At 35.7% G+C, this 27537-nt stretch overlaps 1 long non-coding RNA gene across 1 annotated transcript; it reads left to right on the forward strand.

Moving 5' to 3' along the window:
* The first annotated feature begins 442 nt into the window (after positions 1-442).
* LOC124887947 lies at positions 443-9570 on the forward strand. The gene is made up of 3 exons (XR_007045589.1): positions 443-1017; positions 2447-2529; positions 9453-9570. It is a non-coding gene; the product is annotated as an uncharacterized LOC124887947 (long non-coding RNA).
* The last annotated feature ends 17967 nt before the right edge of the window (positions 9571-27537 follow it).

Raw genomic sequence — 27537 nt, forward strand, 5'->3', positions numbered from 1 at the left:
TGTAGAATTTTTGAACACCTATTAATCTTTTTTTATCTTTTACTTTGCATGAATCTGCTTTGGAGTCTAGATGGACTCCTTTCCTCTTGCATTTTGTCACTTAAATAATTATTTTCATGAAAAATTAAATTTTAATCAAGTATTATGTCGAAATTTAATTCAAATAGACAAAGTCTTGATTTAAACACGAATTGTTCTCAAAATAATTTATTTGAAGAAATATTTGTTTGATTTTTATTAAATCAAGAAGCTCAAAATTAAATTAGATATTAATTCGTGTTGAATTACAATTTAATTTAGAGAACTTATTAATTTTGGTCATAATTGAAATTAAATTTTCTACAATTATAATGCAATTGACTAATTTATTTTAATTTGGTAAAAATTTAAATGAAATGGCTAAATCCTAAATTGATTGGCAAAACTCTTCTGCAACATCCCATTTCTATCGGACCCAATACACCAACCAGCCAGCTCCAAAACCTGGCCAACACCTAACATCTACGACCCAACTCCAATAACAGCAAAACAACGGCAACAATAGAGCAGCAACGACAACAAAAACTTCAACCTGACTTTAAAAATTTTGACTCACAAATCATCGGCCAGAACCAATTCTAGCTCAGTAGCCAACGTCTAAAATTTCCATTCATACCATATCGTACAATTACAATTCACATAACTCATTCTTATCCCCAATTTGAATTTTTCTTCAGAAAAATACCCCAAAACACCCTAAAAAAATCCTTCAGTACCACATGGATTCTTCCTCCAAAGTTCCATTTTGAAAATCCCTTTAAATACTTCTTCAATTCCATTATTTAAGGGGTTGGAAAGCTTGGATAGCGGGAACACCAAAAAGCAAGAGATTTTGCTATCAGAAGAAGGATTTTGGTGTCAAGAAATTCGATAAGACTCATTTGAGCTTAAATTCCTAGGCTAAGAATTCGAGTTTGTTTTCCGATGGTGGCTAGAATTTTGATGAGCTCAAAGTTTCAGTTTGCTGCTCCAACAGAGGTAAACCTCTAGCTTTGTTTTTTCTCATGATTCTGCTCATCTTCATTATCTTAGTAGTAATTTACTTTTCTTTTATTGGTGACATTATTTGCTATAGAAGCCTTGAAGGCCATAGGGATTTTCATGTATGATACGTAGTTCTGCTAAAAACTCGTTCTTGCCTTTGTTTGTTTGGCTATTGTTCATCTTTTATTTCTCATTTCGTTCTATCTGGACGTTACTTGTTAGCTCTACAAAGAAAGCAAAAAGTTCAACTACAAAAAAAGAAAAAAAAATTCTACTAGTATGTATTTATTTGAGAATTGATGCAACAATTTGATGAATCGTACACTCTGAGATGATTGTGTTGATGTTTCATGTTAATATTCCATTAATTGTGTGATTGTGGAGGTGTAATCCATGAGGTATAAGGAAACTATTTGCTAATGATGATGTCCAGTAATAGCTATGTATGTGCTCATTTGTGGACCTTATACATATTTGTTTTTGTTTACAATTTTCATATACATGTGTTAAAAACGTATTGTTATTTATGAAACTATTTGCTTATCCGTATTAGATTTTCTATTACAACTTTCTTATACATAAATAATTTTTATATATTCTTACATAAGTAGAATATCGTAGTTTATTAAAACTGCTCATACATTGACATGTTATGTATTGGAAAATTGTTAGTTTTCATTTTGCAATTTTCTTATACCTGTATTAAAAACTTATTTGCATTTATGAAACTATTTCCTTATACAAATTTGTTTATTCATACATAACAATTTTCTTATACATTAAAAGAATTTATATAACTTCTTACCTGATAAGAATACCGCTATGTATTGTAACTGCTTATACATAGATATGTTATGTATGGTGGAACTGCTAACATGAATATTTTTGCTGTAAATCAAGCCTGAATTTTATATATATGTTTTGATACTTTGTATTTTGATTACATTTGCTACAACTATGTCCTTCATTGTCGTAACGAAGATTGCAAATGGATCCTCAAGGCATATTGTATAAAACAATCAGATGTTTTTGTGATTCAGCGATTTGATTTTGAACATACTTCCCAAGTTAGAGATACAGTTCTGTAAAATATAAATGCAACAAAAACTTTTGTGAGTGAATTTATAGCCCCAAAGTTAGTAAATCACAAGAGAATACGCATATTGGGGGACATAATTGAAGAAATAAAGGCCGTTTATGGAGTTGATATTAACTACATGAAGGCATGACGAGCTAAAGAGAGGGCAATAGCGATGCTTAGAGGCGGTTCAGCTGATGGATATCAAAAAATCCCGTGATATGTTTATATGCTAAACACAGTATATCTTAACTCTCACATCAGGATGCATAAGGCAATGGATAATGAGATTAAATATTTGATTATCTTATTAAATCTCATTATAAGGGGTTTCCATTTTTGTAGACTTGTGCTAGTGGTTGATGGTGCTCATTTAAGCGGATCATACAGAGAAACTTTTCTTTCAGCAAACACACTTGATGGTGCAGGTATTAGTCATACTTTTTTTCCCTTTGATACGGTGTCATATAAATTATTCAATAATTATTGTAGTTTATATGTTTTTATTTTAAAATACATGTTATTGATTCAAATATTTATTGGGTTATGATGTGTTTCTTTATTAGGCTGTATTTTACCATTAGCTTACGAGATTGTAGATTCCGAGAATGACAGTTCATGGACTTGATTTTTCAGCAATTTAGGGATGCATTTGGCGAACGGGACAATATATGTGTTGTATTGGATCACAACAAAAGCATCATAAAAATTTTGAGCGTTGTGAATCCTAATGTCCCGTATATAGCATGTATTTGACACTTATAAAATAACGTTGGCACTCATTTTAGATTAAGCAAAGTCAGACTTAGTGACCTTTATTATTCTATGGATAAAGCTTCTACAAAAGAGGATTTTGATTAAATGATGTCAAAGGTTTCTAAGGTTGTTCATAGGGTTAAGGATTACCTAGAAGAAGCTGGTTATGAAAAATGGTCTTGGTGTCACTCACCGGTAAATAGAGGTAGGATGATGACATCTAATATCACTGAATGTATTAATAGTTGCTTGGTAGATATGTGTGAAGTTCCTATTTTAGGATTTCTTAAAGAAGCAAGAATTTTATTTGGGGAATGAAATTGTAAAAATGGAGAAATTGCATATTATACCAAGACAAAATTAGGGAGAAAGTGTAACGCCCTGAGACTAACCCCTGGACATCACACGATGTTTAGGACCACAAGTGATCCCAAGATAATCCTTGTACTGGCACAACTCGTGAGCAACTGAATAAGATAAATAATCTTGAAGAAATGAGCAGAAGAAAAATGTCACGCCTCAAATTCTATTGGGGCGGACTGGCACCCGTAACCGAGGAGGCCCGGGAGAACCAGCTCATAACCTTATACTTCCCATGCATATGTATAATATTACCATTCTAATGTATGAGGTTAACATAATCAATGTAACTTATGTTACCATTCTAATGTATAAGGTTACCATTCTAATGTATGAGGTTAATACAGTCAAAGTAAGTTATGTTACTTTTCTAATATATGAGATTACCACTCTAATGTATAATGTTGCAAATCTAATGTATGAGGTTAACACAACCATTCTAAGTTATGTTACCAATCTAATGTATAATGTTGCAAATCTAATGTATGAGGTTAACACAACCATTCTAAGTTATGTTACCAATCTAATGTATAATGTTAACATTCTAATGTATGATATTACCATACTAATGTATAATATTATCATTCTAATGTATGAGGTTAACACAATCAAGGTAAGTTATGTTACCATTCTAATGTATAATGTTACAATTATTATGTATGAGGTTATACTACGTGTAACAATGTATGAGAAACCATGAATTTAATGAAAGAAAAAACTTCAAATCACTTTACATTGGAAGACGTGGTCATCATGATTCATCAATTTTTATCTTATTTGAAGATTTTGCAATGATCTTGTTGGAACTTGTATGGGCAACTTCCCTTAATTTCTTCATTTTGACTGGGTCATTTCGATTCTTCAATCTGTTCTCTATGAAATTGGGATTCTCATAATCAAATGCTCCTGGAACAAATCTAACATCGGAAATTATTTTTTCTTTAACATCTAACTGACTAAGTCCTAAACTAAAGCTCGGATCAGACTCCAATACAATATTTAGATTTTACGAATTAAGCACATGTAATATAGAGCAAAATCCGAAGATCTTCGATTTGGAAAAATTACAAGAAAAAGCAACTCTCACTCTGGTATGTCATTACAAATCTGAGAATTTGAGAACTATACACATGCAACAATGAAAAAAATTTTAAAATTTTGATTTGGTAAAGTTGAAAAAAATAAATGAACAAACCTCATAAGTAATTGAAGAAGAAGATGAAGTTAAAGACTTTGATCAGTTAATGCTTTTCTTAAAATTTTTTTGAAACCACCAGATCATGTTTGCTTGAGTTTAGGCAAAGATTAAGGAGCATTAATAGATGGCAAAATCATGTGTTTTATATATATAAGAATTCTAGAGAGAGAAAATATAAACGATGGGATATTTTGTAATTAATTTTGGACATTTGTAATTAGTTTTATTAAATGAGAAATTATGTAATAACTAATACTTAACATGTATATTTATGTAAATTTTAGTTGTATTTTTTTTTGAAGTATTTATCACCTAGTGTAATGTTCGAAATTAATTGAAAATATATATTTTTCGTTATGTTTTTCTCTTAAAATAAAAATAAAAATAAAAATGGCATTTTGTTTATTCATGTGTTTAATTAATTTATTTAAATTAAAGAGAATTTAGTTAAAATTCAAAATCAGTTTTCTTCCACTTTCATGAAAATAATTGTCTTTCCTTAAATTGATAAAAGAATTAGATTTAGTTGATTTTTCTTTTTCTTAATTTAAATGAATAATTTTTAACTTGTATATAATAAATGTCATATTTTCAAATGGATTTAAAATTTTACAAAGTTAATCACATTTTCTTAAAACTAGTCATTCTTTACAAATCAGTCAAATTGTCTTTTGGTTAATCGTTTTTTAACGAACGCTCTTGAGTGCCTTAAAAATCTTATCAAGGAGTTACTTGAATCTTACCTAGTTTCTCTATTGAAAGGTTTATTTATATGTTCTTAAACTTTTGAAATAATTTTAGTTTTCTTGATATTTTCTTAAAAAATCAAGTGGCGACTCTATAATTTCTTAAATTGTTTCAAACTTCTTTTTAAGGTTTCGAAATAGTTTAAAAAGTCAAAAAATAAATATTTTTCAACCCTTCAAAGCCTAAAAGGGATAAACCAAAAATGGCGACTCTGATGGGGAGTTTATTAAGATCTAAATTCTAGACTGTTTTGACAGATTATTTGGCTTTACTTGATTAAATCTAGTGATTTGATATTATCTTGTGATTATATGTATTGTTTTCATTCATGGTATACTCTCCCTCATTTGATATATAAATTGTTTGGGGTTTCGTGGATGTCCTAGCCCCTATTGTTCAATTCCAAATAAAGTGTTGAAAATACGATAGTTCATTGGCATGTTAGGCGTTCGATGGATGTTTTCATTTTCAAACTCAAGTTGTCCACTTGGGAACCTGGTCCAAACCCACTCTAGACACCTAGAATAGAGAGAAACCAAAATACACTTTTTAGGCATGATCCTAGGATGACCTAATACCTGAGGGGGTATTGGACCCATTAAAAAACCTACCCTGCGTCTATTGTCCATGAGTCAATTACAGATGAATCATACTTATTTGTTGAAGAAAGTCTATATCAATTAACATAAATCTATTATCATTTGGGAAAGAGGGAAGAAACACCTTATTTGTTTTGTGTAGGTATGAATCGATTAATCCCCTAAGAAGATTCACCATAATGTTCAAGCTAGATAAATACTCCAAGGATTTCGTGGAATATGTGAAGTGCTGAAGTCAAGAAAATCCCCAGGAATAATATAGGATATTTGTCTTCCCATATCGATATGAAAGTTTCAATTATGCAGAAAGTCACTTGATCACGAACAGATACCACATATGACATGAGGTGGACCAAGCCGAGCAGATGAAGACTGATGAAGAATCATCTAGATACTAGGTAATCTCATTTTTTACCGGTTCATACCTCTTATTCAACCAAGTATTATGCCAAGTTCTATGTTAGAGAGTTGGTCAGATTGAACGAAGTTTCTTTGTCCATTATCTCAGATAGAGGTACCCAGATACCTCTTATTTCAGGAAAGCCTTCCAAAAGGGTCTTGGTACCCAAGTTCACCTTACTACAGCCTTCCACCCTCAGACAGATGGTCAAGTAGAGAATGCCATTTAGACATTAGAAGATATGTTAAGAGTGTGTGCCATTGACTGTAAAGGTAGTTGGGATGACCACTTGCCTTTGATTGAGTTCATTCAAAATAAAAGTTTCCATTCCAGCATTCAGATAGCTCTGTTTGAGGTGCTCTATAGGAGGAGATGTAGATCTCCTACTGGTTGGTTTGAAGTGGGTGAGGCCGCAGTGGTAGGGCCTGACTTGGTATTTGATACCTTAGAAAAAGTTCAGTTGATCAGGGAAAGGCTTAAGACAGCTCTAAGCTGGCAGAAATCGTACGTAGATGTGCGAAGGAAGGATATCGAGTTTGAGATTGGGGATTTTGTGTATTTGAAAATATCTCCTTTGAAAGGAGTGAATAGGTTTGGCAAGAAGGGAAAGCTCAGTCCCCGGTATGTTGGTCCTTACCGAATTCTTAGCCATTTTGGACAGGTAGCTTACGAGCTTGAGTTGCCTTCAGATTTAACTTCTGTCCATCCAGTGTTTCATGTCTCCTTGATAAATAAAAGCACAGGTGACCCAGCAGTCGTAGTCCCAATAGAGGGCATAGATGTTCAGAACAGCCTCTCTTATGAGGAAATCCTAGTCAAAATTCTTAACCATCAGGTTCGCAGACTGAGGAACAAAGAAGTCCCTCTAGTCAAAGTTCTTTAGTGGAATCATTCCGTGAGGGAGCTACTTGGGAATCAGAAGCATATATGTAGACCAAGTATCCTCACCTCTTCTTTGCAAACTCAGACTCTGATCAAAGTAATAATTTTCCTTGAATTTACTCAGTTCCATGCTCAAATTACCTTTACAACTCTGTATTGGTTCAGTTGCATAAAATTTTTATGTCATGCATACCTACATGAAATAGCTCAGTCATGTGTCATGTTTTCAGAACTCAGTCATTCTTTAGTTATGCCTGTTAAGTATAAAATCTCAGTTTATCAGTACTTTCAGTCAGGTAATCACATTTCAGTTGTGCGTGTTCAGTTTATAAATTCAGTCTATCAGTATTTCTCAACTTAATCAGTCTCATTTGAGAACGAATGTTCCCAAGGGGGAGATATTGTAGGACCCCGCAAAATTCAAAGCTTAACTCAGTCCTTTAGAGCTTGAAAAAAGGTCCCAGACTTAGAAATTTCAGCTAAGTGTTTATACATAAAAGTATTTTAGCCTTTGTAAGTTGGCGATCCTATTTCACAACCCTTATGACCTTAAAGTATCTATTTTTAGGTTTATTCATGATTAGGAATGTTAGTAGGTCACTTTGGGTGAGTTTCGAATTTTTTGGACCTCGTTTGAACCATGTTTAGGTGACCAAAATAGTGGGCCGATGCGATGTCGATGCATCTCGTCGCCTATCGCGTCGACAGTTAATTTTTCCCCCAGCTCTTAGTGCAATTCCAGTGAACCAACACAAACTCAATGCGGCACGTTAGTCATCGTATTGATGCATCAATGTGGCACGCCGATCTGCGCGTCACTGGACACGTTTTCGATCATTAAAATCTCACATCCATAGGGGTATTTGGGTCATTATCCCACCCATTTTTAGCCCCAAAACATAAAATCAAATGACCCTAGAGATTTAATTGCTCACTTTCTTTCAAATTCTCTCAAAGATACTCAAGATCAAACCCTAGGGCTTTTAATTTCAAGAGCAAATCTTCAGGAACAGACCATTAGTCTTCACGAATTCAAACCTCAAGGTATGTGAAGTTTTCATCCAAGGGTTTCTTTCCACCCTTGGAGATCAAGAAACTCTTTTAAACTACAAGTTAATTGATTTGATGAATTCCATGTGGGATTTGAGTGTATTCATGATTATAATGTTAATTGTGTTCTAATCCATTGTTTATTTCAAGTTTCATGTGAAATTATTTATCATGTGCGTGTATCATGTGAATTCATGTTAAAATCCCTTGATTTTTGAATTAGGATTTGAAATTATGATGCCTACATGTTGTTTAGTATCATGTTCATAGATTATGTTCCCCAAGTGCTTGATAAATTGCTCATGCTAATTAAATGGGAAAATCATGACATGATAGCATATATGCAAGCGTAGATCTTACAAGTGTTTGATAAAATGTCTCTATGAATGAGTTATGAACATTGTAATGCTTTTCAAGATCATGCTACGCTTTACTTTTCATGCTATCTAGTCCTGGGGGTATCCAATACCCGACAATCAAGCTGTTTACCTAGAATTATAGTAGCTTCTAAATAGTATCAGTGATGTCACGTACAGTAGTATTTAGTCAGTACAGAACTTAGTATATCCAGTTAGCAAATAGAACTTAGAACACGTAATCAGTTATAGTACTTAGTGAAATCAGTCTAGTTCAATCAGTTAACATGATCAGTAATAGTTCAGTCTAGCCTAGAATAGTTTAGAAATCAGTTTCAGTGTCTATTCAGTTGGGAGTAAGATTCATCACCTAGTGAACCCAAGGATGGGGACTCATCTGCCAGTAGAGGGTGTGATCCTTAGAATCAGTCATTGCATTCCAGAACTATGTAGCCAGCGTAGGTTGAGACATCAACCTTCCTGTTGAGGATTGATAAGGTGTTCTACCTTCCAGTTGAGGGTACCACCATTCTCGTTCAGATGGACCCCAAATAGTTCATAGAGGGACATGTCGGTTAGATGATTATCTCTCACAGTTTGTCTCAGTATAGAACTCAATTCAGTTCTATAGAACCAGGCATCCAACTCAGCGTAGAACTCAGTTCAGTTCTACAGAATTAGGATTGTCAGAAATAGTCTCTGAGTTAACAGTAATCTAGTTAGCAGTACACTCAAATATCAGTCACTCATTTATCAAAACTCAGTAGCCTATGTTACTATGAACTCAGACACAGTACATGTAGATATGTGCACAGTATTACATAATCAGTGTTTTATTAGTTTCAATTATACATATACTCTCGTTCAGTTGTATTTATGTTATTCAGTCAGTTATTGTTCAGGCATACGAACCCATGCATTCAGCCTTACCTCACTTACATACCAGTACATTCAAAGTACTGATGTATATTTTTCTTTTGCACTATGATGTCTTATATCATAGGTTCAGACGCAGGGCTCCTGACTGTACTTAGCAGCTTGGATTATCAGCACCAGATTTAGTGGTAAGTCCTTATAGTTTGAGGATAATGTTATCTTTCAGTATTTCAGTAGCTCAGCACATTCAGTAGACGGAGTTAGCTGGGAACTTGTCCCATCAACTCCATATTCAGACAGTAGAAGCTTTCCAACTAGAATATTTCGGACAGATATTTAGTTTTCAGTATTTAGTATTTGTGAGACTTTAGCCTAATTTTCTTATTTATTCAGTATTATTATTACTACCGTGTAATTATTCAGTGCTCACAGCAGATATCAGTCATGGGTTAGCTTGTGATCCTTCGGGGTCATAAGCACCGTATAGCGTTTGGGGTACAGACTCGGGGCGATACAGATATGTTGGGAGATCTAGGTATGGTATAAAACCTAAGCGTTTGAACCTATGATATGAGACATCATAGCGCAAGAAATGAGTATGAGATCAGTTTTTTGAATGTACTGGTATGCTAAATGAGGTTAGGCTGATATGCATAACTCATAAGCATGAATAATAACTAACTGAACAGAAAAGCATGAGATAACTGATGTGTAGTATGCGAGGAAGCTGTAAGATCTAAGAATGCATAACCAAGCATATGTCATGACACTGGGGTAGTTTGTAAACTAAAATACTGATACTGAGCAACAAATAATTGTATGCTATGATCAAGTAATTAAATCCTGAAAATTAAACTCTAAACTGAATACAGGACTAAGACTGTGGGGGCTATCATCTAACTAACATGCCCAAATATGAGCTAATTAGGGTCCAACCTGTGACCCCAATTAGAAAGGTGTCAGTACCGTGCCACGGGAACTAACACTGGCTGTGTGGATCCACTATAGTGTTGTCCCGAAGGACTAAGGGTTACCCATAACTGGCAGGTACCCTTATGAGATAGGTGTAAACCCTCAACTGGAAGGTTAATGTCTGCACCTACGCTGGCTATATAGTTATAGAATGCAGGGATTGCTACTAAGGGTCACACCCTCAACTGGTAGGTAAGCCCCCATTCCTGGGTTCGCTCGGTGCTAAATCCTACTCCCAACTGAAAGACACCAAAAACTGGACTGGACTATACTTTACAATTTATAGTAACTGACTAAACTGATAATGCTCATAACTATTCTAAAATCATTCTATAAATATTAAAAACTAGGTAAGAAGCTAAGTTTTGGGTATTCAAACACAGGACTCGATAATAATAATAGAAAGATCATACTAAAACGTTAAGGACATGATATGTAAGCATTTATTCAAAACTCATTCATGTAGACATTTCATCAAACACTTGCAACTCATGTTTTAAGCTAATCATGGGATTAGTTGTAAGACTTCTAATAATAGCATGATTTTACTACTAAAATCATCAATTAAGGTTTAACTCAGCGAACAACACCATTCAAACGTATGAGGTCTAATAACAACAACAATTTCCTGTAAACATGATATAGAATCAAAATTTATGGGAATTCATGGTTAAATTCACAATAACTTGTAAAAATCATTACTTTGAATTTGAAATTGGATTCTTGGACTCCATGGGTTAAAAAGGCCCATGGATGAACATCTAGCATACCTCAAAAGCGTAAACCTTGAAGGAGAATAACTTTTCTTGAAGGCTCTTAAATGGTGAAGCTTGGAGTTTTGTTCTTGGGAATGGAGAAGGGTTTTTACGTGAGTTGATTAGAGGAACATGGGCAAATAATGCCCTTTTAGGTGTTATAATTCATGCTTTGGATGTTTGGGATTGAGGGGAAAGGACCAAAGTAACCATTGACCCTTAAGTAGCTAAAATTATGGGGGAATAGCCCCCGCGTCTCGACCCCTAGTTGGGTCAAGCAGCCATCGTGACGCGACCCCTAGTGTGGTCTAATAACCATCGAGGCATGGGGCTATTGTGACCCCTTACTGCCTCATATGAAAAAGGACATAACTTTTTATTCGGGTATTGGATTAAGGCAAAATTAGTATTTTTGGAAAGCTAATTCGATTATCTACTATTTGGTGGGTGTTAATCCACCAAATTCTATATATATAAAAAGTTATACTCGTTTAAAGGTGACCCTTGTGAAATTAAACACCAAAAATTGGCTGAATTAGAGGCTCTTAGCTCACTTTGCTCTAAGTAACACTTATGAAAATCTTTCCCACCTCATAATCTTTCTTCAAACTAGGTTAATGATCATGAAACATGGATTCAAGTATGAATCACGGGGCTAGAGTTTACACTCATAGGAATGAAGGTTCGAGTTTTAGCTTAGAAGCGTACGGAGTATTACAATATCTCCCCCTTAGAAACATTCATCCTCGAATTAGACTTGCTAAATTGAGAATACTGAGGGAACGAGATTATGTACTAAACTCGCATGACTAAAAATGTAACTACATGACTAAACTTATCTGTGAATTCATGAATTATCATGAAACTAACTATATAAATCTAGAACTAAGAATGGAAAAGAGGAAATCTGAGGAAAATTGTTACCTTAAACTGAGTCTGAACTTGTGGAAGAGAGATGAGGGTATTTGGTTCTCATATCTACTTCCGCTTCCCAAGTGGCGCCCTCAATAGACTGATTCTGCCAAAGAACTTTGACCAAGGGAAATTCTTTGTTCCTTAGTCTACAAACTTCGCGATCAAGGATCTCGACTAGAATTTCTTTGTAAAAAATCCTATCCTGAACATCTATACTCTCTAAAGGAAGAACAACATCCGGTTACCAATACACTTCTTCAACAAAGACATATGGAATACTGGGTGCACTGAGGCCAAATTTGTAGGCAACTCAAGCTCGTAAGCTACCTTTTCAAAGAAGCTCAAGATTCTATAAGGGACAATATATCAGGGATTGAGCTTCCGCTTCTTACCAAACCTCTTCACTCCCTTCATGGGAGATATCTTTAGATATGCAAAATCTCTAATCTCGAACTCAAGATCCCTTCTCCTCACATCAGCATAAGATTTTTGTTGGCTTTGGGCTATCTTAAGCCTTTCCTTGATCAATTAAGCTTTCTCCAACACATCAAACACCGAACCACTACTAAAGCGATCTCACCTATCTAGAACCAACCAATTGGAGACCTACAACTCCTCCCATATAAAGCCTTAAACGGAGCCATATGAATACTGGAATGATAGCTGATATTATAAGAAAACTCAATCAAAGGCAAGTGATCATCCCAACTACTATTAAAATCGATAACACAGGCTCTCAACATGTCTTGTAGGGTCTGAATTGTCCTTCTTACTTGACCATCAGTTTGAGGGTGAAAGGTTGTACTAAGGTGGACTTCGGTCCCAAGATCTTTCTGAAAGGCTTTCCAAAAGTGAGAGGTAAACTGAGTACCTCAATCAGAAATAATGGACAATGAGACTCCATGCAACCTAACCAACTCTCAAAAGTAGAGCTTATCATAGTTCTCGGCTAAGTAAGAAGTATAGACTGGTAAGAAATAGGATGATTTTGTCATTTTGTCCACCATAACCCAAACTGAATCATGCTGACGATGAGTACGAGGCAAACCCATCACAAAGTCTATGTTCACCTCTTTCCACTTCCAAGTAGGAATGCTCAACTCCTGCATGGTGCCACTAGGCTTTCGGTACTCAACCTTAACCTTTTGACAATTAAAGCACCTTGCTACAAACTCTGCAATATCCCTCTTCATACCACCCCACCAATAGATTTACCACAGACTGAGGTATATCTTTGTGGCCCCTAGATGAATAGAGTAACGTGCACCATGCACTTCTGCAAGAATTCACTGTTTCAACGTATCTACACATGGCACACACAGTCTACCCTGGAAATTCAACACACCTTCCCCTAAAAACCTCTACTCTCTAATCTCTAACAAATACTTTCAACTTAGCTAGAATGGGATCCCTATCTTGTTTTTCTTTCACTTCGGCAACCAAAGAAGATTCCAAACTATTTTGAACCCATACATACCCTCAGCTGAATCAACCAAATAAATACCTAATCTGGCAAGCTGATGAACTTCCCTAACTAACTTCTTATTATCATTCTCAACATGGGAAACACTATCCATAGACTATCTACTTAGGATATCTGCCACTATACTGGCCTTGCCTGGGTTATACAAAACACTTATATCATAGTCTTTCAACAACTCTAACCACCTTCTCTGATGGAGATTCAAATCTTTTTATGAAAATACATAATGTAAGATTTTATGATATGTGAATACATCAACATGCACCCTATACAAATAGTGCCTCTTAATCTATAAGGCAAACACAACAGATGCTAACTTAACATCATGGGTGGGATAATTCTTTTCATGGGGCTTAAGTTGTATGGAAGTATAGGCAATGACCTTACCCTTCTACCTCAAAACACAACCCAAACCAACTCTGGAAGCATCACAGTGCATGACAAAACCCTCAAAACCATCAGGCAAGGTCAAAACTGAGGCTGAGGTAAGTCGATTCATCAAATCCTGAAAACTCTTCTCGCAAGAATCTGACCACTGAAACTTGATTTTTTTTCGAGTCAATCTGGACATGGAGGATGCAATAGATTAAAACCCTTCAATAAACCATTGGAAATATCCATCCAAACTCAAGAAACTCTTGATATCTGACGGAGAGATGGGTCTTGGCTAGTTTTTCACAGCTTTGATCTTTTGAGGGTCAACTCTAATTCAATCATCGTAAATAATATGGCCAATAAAAACCATTGATCTTCGCCAAAACTCACACTTACCAAACTTGGTGAACAACTGATGAGCTCTAGGAGTCTACAATACAATTCTGAGGTGGTCTGCATGATCAGTTTAATTGCGAGAGTAGGCAAAAATATCATCAATAAAAACTATGATGAACATGTCCAAACACTGTCTGAACACTCTGTTCAGCAAGTTCATGAATAATGTTGGGGCATTTTTTAGTACGAAAGACATGACTTGGAATTCAAAGTGACCATATCGAGTTCTGAAAGCTGTTTTTGGAATGTCACATTCTCTGAATTTGAGTTGACGATAGCCAGATCAGAGGTATATCTTAGAGAAATAACTGGCACCCTAAAGTTGGTCAAACAATTCATTGATTTAGGGGAGTGAATATTTATTCTTGATGGTGAATTTGTTCAACTGACGGTAATCGATACATATTCCAAGGGAACCATCTTTCTTACGCATGAAAAGGACAAGAGAGACCCATGGGGAAAAACTGGGCCTAATGAATCCCTTATCTAGGAGGTCTTTTAACTGTTCTTTCAACTCTTTGAGTTTAGCTGGAGCCATTTTATATGGCAGAATAGAGATAGACTGGGTATCTAGAAAAAAGGTCTATTCCAAAGTCAACTCCCCTTTTGGGGGGAACTCGAAGAAAATCTTTAGGGAACACATTTGGAAATTCCCTCACTACTAAAACTGACTCAAGATTGAGAGTCTCAGAATTAGAGTCTTTGACTCAAACAAGATGATAAATATACCCCTTGGCTTTCATTTTTCTCACTCTAAGGTACGAAACAAGTTGACCCCTAAGTGTTGAAGTACTACCCCTTCATTCTAGGAATGGTTCATTTGGAAACTAAAAATGAACAACTCTATTTCTACAATCAACTAAAGCATAGCATGAGTGGAGCCAATCCATATTGAGAATGACGTTGAAATCTGTTGTCTCTAACTTTACAAGATTAACTTAAGTGAATTTCTATGATATTATGATCGAAAAATTCATGTATACCTACCTGGATAGAATAGAGAACCTATTGGGGCAGACACTGAAATTGGTTCTACTAAAGTCTCAGGATTGACACAGAAATCAATATCTATGTTAGGGGTTACAAAAAAAAGAGAAGCTCTAAAATCTAACAAAGCATAAAAATGTAAATGAAAGACCTGCAACGTACCAGCAACCATATCAGGATTGAAGTGCATACAATCTGTTAGGTGTTGACCACTGGTGGCACTGAAAGCGACACCCTGCCGATTCGTGCAACCGAATGAAACTGGGGGATGACTGTACTGAACCTGATGACCACTATTTGGACAATCCCTAACTCAGTGGCCTAGATTACCACACCTAAAAAATACATCACTGCCGACTTTACAAACACCCTGATGGTTTCTACCATATTTTTGGCAAAGAGGATTTGTGTGACCACTATTTACATTGTCTTTGGACTTAGAGCTTAGCTCCCTCTCCCGATTTTCATTTCTAAACTTTGGTGAAGGAGCACTAGACGATGATAAAGATGGGACTGAAGATTTCTAATGAAATTAAGGATGTCTACCATCCTCTGACCTCAGCTAAGCAAAGTTGAAACTACTTTTCCTAGCCTTTTTTTCCTCTCTTTCTTTCTCCTTAACTTTGTCCTTCTCAATCTGCTGAGCATGGACCATAATCCTAGACAATCCCATCTCCTTAATCAACATTTTGGTCCCACACTCCTTTACTACACTATCAGATACACCAGAAACAAACTTGCTCATCCTAGACATGTTATCAACCACCACATGAGGATCATACCTTGCCAGTTGAGTAAACTTAAGCGAATACTCTTTCACACTCATATTTCCATGGTTTAAGTTAATAAAATCCAGCACCTTAGATTCTCTTAACTCGAAAGGAATGAATTTATCTAGAAAGGTTGTAGCATACTCCTCCCATTCAATAGGCCCTGCATCTGCACCTCTATCTCCCTTCCACTGCTTATACCAGGTGTGAGATATATCCTTCAACTAGTAAGCACCCAACTCTGCACTCTCACTATAATTCACACTCATAATGTCAGTTACCTTCTGGACCATGTCAAGGAGCTCATGCGGATCTTGGTCAGACTTAAATCCCGAAAATAAAAGAGGATTTATTCGGTTGAAGTTCCAAATCATAACTGTAGCTAAATTAGCCAATGGATTGGCTGGGATAGTAGCCTATTGATTATCCTGAGTTGCTACAGAGTGAGCCAGAGTAGTGAGTTCAGTTTTGAACTCGACATGAGAGACATGCACATTCAGGGGATCTTTCTGAACATGCGAAGGTGCGCGCTGATTTCTATTTCTCCTTCTATTAGTCTTTATAGGAGGTATGTTCAGTAAATGGAAAAAAGATTGAATTAGAAAGAGAGTTTAAATTAAGATCATGCTCATTCGCACGACATGAATACTAAAAGAAGGGAAACTTTACCTAAAACATCTTGTAGCCTCTTGTCCATAAGTGTGGCGCAGTTCGCACACATGTACAAGACACTACTCATCATGGGTTTTAGACTCCCTAGGACACTGTAAAACCTTAGGCTCTGATACCAAGTTTGTAACACCTCAAGAGTACACCCTAGATGCCACAACCTCAAAGGACTACAAGCTAACCCATGTTGGTACATTCTGTGAGCACTGGATAAAATAAAAAAGAACATGTGCAAAACTAAACTAAAAATGCCATAAGGTTTTAAATATGAAAAACAATAATGAATCAAAATACTAAAAACATCTGTATGAAAACAATACTGAAAGACTGTCAATAACATCTAATAACTGAATAACTGACTGAAAGTGTCTGAAAGCCTCTAACTAACTAACTAACTGTTGAGTTGATGGGAAAGGTCCCAAACTAACTCTAACTGACTATTGAATTGATATGAAATAAACATAAACGATCATTGGAACATAAGATCTCACCACTTCTACTGATGTTGATGCGCTGGGAGATCTAGGTGTGGCTGGGAACTTGAGCATCCAAACCAATAATATGAGACATCATAGAACAAGAAACTAGTATGCAGTCAGTACATTGAATATACTGGTATGCTAAATAAGGTTAGGCTGATATGCATTGCTCATAAGCATGAATAATAACTGATAGAATAAAAAGCATGAGATAACTGATGTATAGTATGCGAGAAAGCTGTAAAATCTGAGAATTCATGACCGAGCATATGTCATGATATTGGGGTAGTTTGTAAACTGAAACGCTAAAATACGGATACTGAGAAACAAATAATTGTATTCCATGGTCAAACAAAGCCTAAAAAATGAACTCTGAACTGAGATTGTAGGAGCTACCACCTAATTGACATGCCCCAATATGAGCTAATTGGGGTCCAACCTATGACCCCAATTGGAAGGGTGTTAGTATCATGCAACGAGTACTAACATTGACTGCGTAGATCCACTATAGTGTTGTCCCAAAGGACTAAGGGTTACCCTCAACTGGCAGGCACCCTTATAAGATAGGTGTCAACCCTTAACTGGCAAGTTAACATCTCAACTTACACTGGATACATAGTTATAGAATATAGAGATTACTACTAAGGGTCACATCCTCTACTGGTAGGTGAGCCCCCATTCCTGGGTTCGCTCGATGCTAAATCCTACTCCCAATTGAAAGACATCAGATATTGGACTAGACTATACTTTACTATTTATGGTAACTGACTGAACTGATAATGCTCATAACTATTCTGAACTCATTCTATAGATATTAAATATTAGGTAAGCAACTAAGTTTTGGGTATTCAAACCCCCAGGACTCAATCGCAATAATAGCAAGATCATACTAAAACTTTAAGGACATGATATGTAAGGATTTATTCAAAACTCATCTATGTAGGCCTTTCATCAAACACTTGCAACTCATGTTTTAAGCTAAGCATGGAAATAGTTCTAAGACTTGTAATAATAGCATGATTTCAGTACTAAAATCATCAATTAAGCCTTAACTCAGCGAACAACATCATTCAAACGTATGAGGTCTAATAACAACAATAATTTTATGTAAACATGATCTAAAAGCAAAATTCATAGGAATTCATGGTTAAAATCACAATAACTTGCAAAAGTCATAACTTTAAATTTGAAATTTAATTCTTGGACTCCATGGGTGATAAAGGCCCATGGATGAACATCTAGCATACCTCAAAAGCATAAATCTTGAAGAAGAATAACTTTTCTTAAAGTCTCTTGAATGGTGATGCTTGTAATTTTGTTCTTGGGAATGGATAAAGATTTTTACATGAGTTGATTTGGGGAAGATGGGAAAATAATGCCCTTTTGGGTGTTATAATCCGTGCTTTGGATATTTGGGATTGTGGGGAAAGTACCAAAGTAACCCTTGACCCTTAAGAAGCTCACACTGTGGAGGAATAGCCCCCGATTTATGACCCCTAGTTGGTTCAAGTAGCCCTCACGATGCGACCCCTAGTCGAGTCGAAGAGCCATCGCAGCGCGGGGCTATCACGACTCCTTACTGCCTCACATAAAAAATGACATAACTTTTCACTCAGGTATCGGATTAAGGCAAAATTAGTATTGTTGGAAAGCTAATTTAATTATCTACAATTTGGTGGGTTTTAATCTACCAAATTATATTTATAATAAAAGTTATACTCGTTCAAAGATTAACCTTGTGAAATTGAACCCCAAAAATTAGCCGAATCAAAGGTTCTTAGCTCATTTTGCTCTAAGTGACACTTATGAATATCTTTCCCACCTTATAATCTTTATTCACACTAGGTTAATGATCATGAAATATGGATTCAATTATGAATCATGGGGATAGAATTTAAACTCATAGGAACAAAGGTTCAAGTTCTAGCTTAGAAGCATATGGGGTATTACAAAGTCCAAAATTGGTTATATGGCGTGAGGGTGCAGGAAGATAGAAGAAGAACAAATAGGTCGAAACCCCATTATTGAAGTTTATAAGAGGCTTAAAAGTATCAATTTTATTATATTTTTATTTATTTTTATTTATTTATTCATTCATTTGGGTGTCGAAGTCAAAGTTGTAATTTATTACAGGTGAAGTGGATTTTTGGGTCTTCAAGGTTTGAAAATTAGTTTAGGACAGGCTGTGGACCAATAGCCCAAAATGATTAGACAAGGATAGGTGTAAATGGGTCAAAAACCCAAATGATTAGATTTGGATAGACTGTAGGATGAAAGCACAATTAGATTAGGACAGGGTTAATGGATTTGGGCTTATGAGCCTAATTCTTCTAATTTTCTCCTTTTCCCTTTACATGTTATTTGATATTAATTTTCTTGAACTAGTTAAATTCCCTACTAAGTCATCGAAAAAACTGGTTTCGCATAAACCTCAAAAATATTTTTTCCATTGATCGATTTTTTCTAAATCTAAAAGCCAATTTCTTTTCAAAGTTAGTCAAAAGTTGATTTCAAGTAGTCCGGATAGCCAAATGTTAGAGGATATTTTAGGTTCCTTAAAAACCTTCCTAAAATATTAATAAGATCCTCCTACCCGAAATTTCTTACAAAGTTCAAGTTTTTTTCTGTTTTAAGACTTAGAATTTTCTTTTAAAACTTTTCCTAATTTATTTTCAGATAAATTAAGTGGAGGAATTGTTCTTTTAATTGTATATGAAAACTTCTTTAAAAGTATTTGAATTCGTAAAAAATGGCAAAAGTCATTTCTCCACAAAACATCGGGCGTTGCGTGAGGACAATCGTGTGATGGCCCTACATCACGAGAAACCTCGGAAGGGGCCACTTCCTTTCTTGTGCGGTGGGATCCATTCCACAAAGGGGCTGTCTTGCACTTGGCCTCACACCATAAGGTTGGCTTCCTGCAATGGGGCTCACACCGCTTTCCCCCTTCATAGATGGTACTATGTTTTTAACATTATTTGAGGGTTTTAGGTCATTTCATACCTATTAAACTGTTCCCCCTTCATACCATTCATTTTATGTCCCTAAATACTACAAAATCATTCTAAAGGGATCATTCTACTTCTCTCAAACAAGCAGGAGCAAAGGGCTAGGGTTCAAAGCTTAAAGCTCTATTTTCTTGTATTCATTGAGGGAATTATCCTTCAAAAAAGACATTTTGAATACTCCTTACTTTAAATATTGTTATATTGAGTAAATTAAATTGGGTTTTAGTGTTCTTTAATATTTGTTCGAAACTAGGGTGGAGGAGAATTGGTTGTTAAAGCTTTAAATTGATTTATCTTTTTTAATGGTTTCTATGCTTGAATGATTGGTTTTGAAACTAAAATGTGTTGCTTAAAAATGGTGGAATTGGTATTATGGTTTCACAATGTTTATGGGTTTTGCATGATAAAGATATGAACCTCAACCCATTTAAAACTAGATTTTAAATAAGGATTTTATGGTGTCTATTCCGTTTCTAGAGATATTGTATGGCATAAATTGGTAAATGGTTTAAATGACTCTTTCAAAGACCTTGGAGGCTATGTTATGGATTTTAAGACAAAATTTTGAGTCAAAAATGTTTTAATAGAAATGGTATGGCATATTATGAACGACTTACAAGTCTTGGTATGATGAAACCAATGAGGGAATGCCTTAATGAAATACTCCATGGTTAAAGGCTTATAAAGAGTTTTAATTGGGATTAAATGAGAATTATGTAGCTTCACCAAGAAGGCGTAAGTCCTTGTGACCAATACCGAAAACTTGTGTTTTGCCAGCATAGGGATGTCATACCTAAATTGGACGACGAATAGTGTCCTTAATATAAGGACAATAAGGAGGATTTAAACTATTGGTGACTTTATCTTATCCTCAGTTCTTACGGAAAACATGGACCGAGGCCTCGCCGCTTGGGGGTACCTGACCCATATAGCTCATGGGTTACTGGAGGTTGGTAAAAATCCACATAGTCCAAGACTAAATTTTAGTGTTTATGTATTTATGTTCCTTGTCCCTCATCCCTTACTTTATTGTTAGTATGGATAATGAATATCCCGTTTATGACTGATTTTGGTAAAAATAAGTTTTATTCCTCTCCCTGGGTTGCATGCCAGTACCTGCCATACTGACCGTCTTTGAAAGCTACATCATTTCATGATGTAGGTTCAGAGGCCTTTTCACATGATTTTGTGTAACACTAGAGTGTTCATACTCTCTCTTGGACAACTGGTGAGAAATGGTGAGCCCTCCATCATCCGGAAGGCGTTGTTACTTTTCAGTCACATCTTCATTCTTGTATTTTTGGTTTTCATGTTATAGTCAGGGTCGTGTCTCGATTTTAGAGGTGTTCTTAAGGTTAGAGGCTTTGTAGAAGGTGTTGGGTAACTGTTCTGTTTGGATTTGGTTTTGATGTAGGGATTCCATTCAAATTGGTTTTCAGAACTTGGTATCTTGTGGGTTAGTTTTTGCAATTCTTTATTATCCTATGCTTATGATGTAAGGTTATTGGGTCATCTCATTGGGATGGCTAGGGCCACGGTGGATCTTGACAAAATATACCATAAACCATCCCAAAACCTAATGTCGTAGTGTAAGAACAATCTAAACATAACTTAGAACTAGAACTAGAACTGAAGCCAAAAAAATACAAGTTTATCTCCGAATAGAAAATAAATACACCAACTTAATAGGAGGACGTTTGAGGTCGACTCTGAAGGCATAGAGCGGCCAATACCTAAAAAATGTAACTGTTCAATCACACGATCTTAGCTTTCACACGACATACTCATATTTGGATCTTCATAGAAAGGGCACATTAGGGATTAGTACGGTCCACTTGTACTTAGTAGGTATCATAGGCCGACTAAACAAAGTAGAAAATAAGGTACATAAATATAATATAAGCACGTCATCTGCAATCAAAAAAATTCCAAACGATATCTCACACTGTCTCCACTAACAGATCTAAAAATAGCTCATAAAAATATAGGTAATAAAAGAAACGGAATATATATGCATCGAATAAAACACATAAGCACAACACTGAAGATGCATAATGTATGAAATGCAATGATGATGATGTGATCTGATTGAGGCTATCGCATAACCTTTTTATACACCTACAGACCTGTGTGCTTTCACGTAGGATACATAGGGGTTCGCAACCTATATAATTTCTCAATACTCAATCATAGTCTCAACATCCATATCTCCTCTCCGACTCGTGGACTACGATAGAGGGTATTGTAAAAGCGTCTTATTTCAATCAAAAATTGGTGTTTTCTCAAAGATACCATTGTCTCATGAATGCATATGTGATATGAGGATGTAATGCTCAGAACCAAATCAGTATAAAAATCACATTCAATATATATGCGCGTAAACACAAAATCTACTTAATAGGTCAACCATCCATGAAATAGCTTAGGCAAGGAACCATTAGAATAAATATGCATCTAAGGCATCATTAGTATCAGATTAATCCCAACTTGGGTATTTCTATCATGAAGACATCGGCCAATGCATATACAAGGTCAATAATATCAGATAAAGCCCCCACATGGGCAACACGAAGTAAATATCATCTCTAGTCACCAACAACAACAATGCAAGCCCCCACACTGGCACACTACAATAATAATATCACTGAAATATAATTTCCAAGATTATTAACCATTATCCATAACATGATTTTACACACACACATATATATATATATTTATATATACATACATATATATTATCTATCCAACCCAGTCTAAAGAAAGTTAAGTCATAACCTAACTCGTGACGTCAAAATACAAGCCTTAAGCCCTTCAACGCGCAACTCTCTCCTTTTGAACAACCTCAATATATATATTTATATATATATATAGTACACACATACATATATATTAATTATCCAACCCATTCTAAAGAAAGTTAAGTCATAACCTACCTTATGACGTCAAAATCCAAGCCTAAAACCCTTCAAGGTGGAGGTATCTCCTTTTGAACAACCTCGAAATCAACTAAATCATACAAATGTAGAATCAATGCATTAAAAAAAAGCTAACGGTACCCATATTGGCTAATTTAAAACCGGGGTCAAAACAAATTCCCAAAATAGGTTTTCAAAATGAAAGAGTAAAATCAAAATTTTTGTTTAGAAAAGGCTTACCCGTGATTAAAGGAAGCCATACGAGAAAACCCAAGTGAAAATAGGTTAAAACTAGGTTTTAATAGAAGAATTTCCTGTTTAGGCCTTTTGTGCCAAAAATCCCTAAATTCCAATTTGAAATAAGAGTTAAAAGTGTTTTAAATGACATAATCAAAGTAAAATAATTGAAATAGTGATTTAGTGCTTACCCAAGCTCGAGAATGGAAGAAATAACCCAAAAATTCCTCAAAACGAAGCTCAAAGTCTGAAAAATTAAAGAAAAATTGTGAAAAGCAATTTTTATAACAATATAGATATGACCGCTAAAATGGTCATCACTTAAGTGACGGGCTGACCGCTTGACGTAATGACCGCTTAACCAGTTCATCCCCATGTGCAAGGCCCTTAAAGCGGTCTCCTACAGCTAAAGCATTCAAGTGTCCACTTTAGTGGTAGTCAATGACAAACAGGGTTTCCCTAAAGCGGTGTATGGGCAGCTAATACGACTGCACCAAACCTCGATTGTATCAAAAACTTTGCTAAATTGCAAAGTTGCCGATCAACCCCTCAGAATTCGTCTAGAATCTCGTGAAGGCAAACAAAATATACTACTAGACTAAAGTTGACATTCAAATTTAATGGCGACATCAGATTTTTGAAAAAAGATTGTTTTCAAAAAATTAACCCCCAAGACCCAATTTCACTAATTTCCAAACCAAGTTACGAAATTAGATCCAAAAGTCATAAATTAGAACAAACCACGCCACCAACCCAAAATCAGTATTCTAGATCTGCGGGCATAGTTTGCTTTGCCATTCGATACATAGAACAACAAATGTTGGCTGAAGTCAACTAGAAGGCCTTTCTAACCTCTAAAAACCACAAACTCATAAAAATCATTTCGGATATCATGGAGAATCGTGCCAACCATCCCCAACACTACAGAAATGACACACAAGAAACACGGGGAGGGGGAAAATGATCAAAACCATAAAAGGAAAAGGGTCACAAAATTAATTTAGTATAATACCCACCACTAAGAATCTAGTTCATCCTCGAACTAAAGCCAAGATAATTCCTAAATTCGTAAAAAACTGGGGATAACTTCTACATATTTCAAACTCAACCTCACAAGTATCCTCATCTACGAAATGATGTCTCCACTAAACCTTTAACCATAAGAATATCTCTAGAATGCAATCATCTAACATCCTATGCTAAAATGGAGACTAGCTTCTCAACAAAGGACAAACCCTCATCTAACCATATAGTATCCCAACTAATGACACGAGACGCTCTCGAGATATAATGTTGTAGCATGGATATATGAAAAATTGGATGAACGGCTGAAAAATTTGGGGGCAATTCTAACTCGTAAGCTACATCCCCAATAGTTCTAAGAACCTCAAATGAACCGATATGCCTGGGGCTAAGCTTGCTCGTTTTCCCAAACCTCATCACGCCCTTCATAAGTGACACACGTTGGAAGACTCAATCACAAACACTAAACCTTAAGGTAGGAAGTCTATGATCCACATGGCACTTCTGCCTATTCTAAGCTGTAGAAGTCTATCTTGAATGACTCAATATCAATCCAAAGACTTATGAAGCAAGTCCGTACCTTGAGGCCTTATCCTAGAAGTCACAAACCACCCAATCGGAGAGCGATAATGCCTTGAAAGTTCTCATCTCAATACTCGAATGGTAGCTATTATTATAGGAAACTCCACCAAGGCTAAATAAAGTTCCCACTAACCTCCAAAGTTCATAACACAAGAGTGGAACATATCTTCTAAATTTTTAATAGTCAAGTCTAACTGACCGTTGGTTTGGGGGTGCAAAGTTGTGCTAAAATCAACCTGGATATCCAATTCCTCCTAAATGATCTTCCAGAAGTGAGAGGTGAAAATTAAAATTCTACCTGATATAATAGACATGGGTATTCCAAAGAGACAAACTATCTCACAAACATAGATACTAGCTAGCCTCTCAACACTGATGGAAGCTTGAATAGGGATGAAATGAGCAAACTTGATCAATAGATCCACAATGACCCAAACATTGTTAGAACCATGAGAAGTATGAGGCAACACAGTCACGAAGTCTATAGTGGTCTGTTCCCACTTCCACTTGGAAATGGGTAACCTCTGAAGTAAACTGCAGGACTTAAAAGCTCGGCTTTAACTTCCTGACAACATAAGAAATGAGCGATAAAATCTGCTACATTCTTCCTTATACCACCCCACCAGTAGTGCTATCTCAAATCACGATATATCTTGGTCACTCCTAGATGAATGGAGTACCTAGAATAATGGGCCTCCTCCAAGATCAATATCTCCTAGTCACCCACTCTCGATTCGTAAACTTGGCCTCCAATCCTCAAAACACCATTAGAATTAAGTTAGGATTACTTAGCCTCTCAATTCAACACCTTATCTCGAATTACTCTCAAACCATCATCATTAAGATAAGCATGAATCTGCTCCATCAAGGAAGATCTAGCCTTTATAAAAGACAAAACATACCCATGTATGGAAATGTCCAGCCTAACCATCTGGTTAGACAAAGACTGAACCTCGAAGGCTAAAGGCCACTTCTAGGTCAAAAGATACGCCAAGCTACATTAACCTTGCATGGATAATAGAGAATAGTGAGATCATAATCCTTATGGAACTCAGGCCAATGATTCTGCCTCATATTAAGATCTCGCTAGGTGAAGAAGTATTGGAGACTATGATGATCCGAGAAGATCTCACAACGGACTCCATACGAATAGTGTCTCCACAACCTCAATGCAAACACAATTACTTACAACTCTAAATCGTGGTAGGATAATTCTTCTCAAGTGACTTCAATAGATGAGAAGCATATGTAATTACCTTACCCTCTTGCATTAATACAACACCTAACCCAACATTGGATGTATAATAAAAGATAATAAAGCCTATGCCCTACTTGGGAAAAGTCAATATAGTAGCTAATGTTAATAAATTCTTGAGCTTTTAAAATCTCTTTTCAAAAGCATCAAACCCCTGAAAGAAATCTTCTATAGAGTCAACTTGGTTAAAGGAGCTGTAATAGATAAAAACCCTCAATAAAGCATCGATATTAGCCTGCTAAACCAATAAAAATCTAAATCTCGATGGGAGAAGTTAGCCTACCCCAATCAGAACTAACCTAATCTTTGGTCGGATCAACCATGATACCATTCTTGGTCACAACATGACCCAAAAAGGAGAAAAACTCCAACCAAAACTCGCACTTGGAGAATATAGCATACAACTTTTTATGTTTTAACCTCTAAAGTAAAATCCACAAATACTCCTCATGGTCGACCTTACTCTTAGAGTAAACCAAGATATCATCTGTTGAACAATGACAAAAGAGTCGAGATACGGTTGAAACACCCGATTCATCAACTCCATGAATGTATCTAAGGTATTTTTCAACCCAAAGGACATGACCAAGAACTCATAATGACTGTATCAAGTTCAAAAATTTGTCTTTGGAATATCTAAAGCTCTAATCCTCAACTTGTGATACCCGAACCTCAAATTAATCTTCAAAAACACTAAAGTACCCTGAAGTGGATCAAACAAATCATTGATACGAAGAAGAGGATACTTATTCTTAAATGTCAACTTGTTGAACTATTATTAATCAATACAACTACGCATAGACCCATTTTTCTTCTTTACAAACAAGATAGGTCCACCTAAGGTGATACACTAGGTCAAATAAGTTGCTTATCCAATAATTCTTGTAACTTGTCCCTTAATTCCTTCAACTTCGTTGGGGCCATTTTATAAGAAGGAATAGAAATAGGCTTGCTGCCCGGCAACATGAATAAAGAAGTCAAAATCATGATCTAGAGGCATAATAGGTAAATCCATAGAAAACACATCCATGAACTTATGGTCAATACAGAGAAAATCCAATGAAGGCAGTAAAGTAATGCTAGTATCACAAATATGCACCACGTAAGACAAACATCCCCTCTTAACAATGCGATGAGCACGTATAAAGGATATAACTCTCTTTGTACCTGAATAAAGAGCACCCATCCAAGATATCCTTGGCACTCCCAGTAAAAATAATGTTACGATCATAGCATAATAGTCTAGAATAGCATGATAAAGAACTAACCAATCCATACCCAAGATGACATCAAAATTTATCATATCTAGGATAATCAAATCTACCCAAGTCTCATGCCCTACGAAGGTCATAACATAGGATCGGTTCACACAATCCACCTCTAAAGAG

This window comes from Capsicum annuum, chromosome 10 (assembly GCF_002878395.1).
Source record: "Capsicum annuum cultivar UCD-10X-F1 chromosome 10, UCD10Xv1.1, whole genome shotgun sequence".
NCBI lineage: Eukaryota > Viridiplantae > Streptophyta > Magnoliopsida > Solanales > Solanaceae > Capsicum > Capsicum annuum.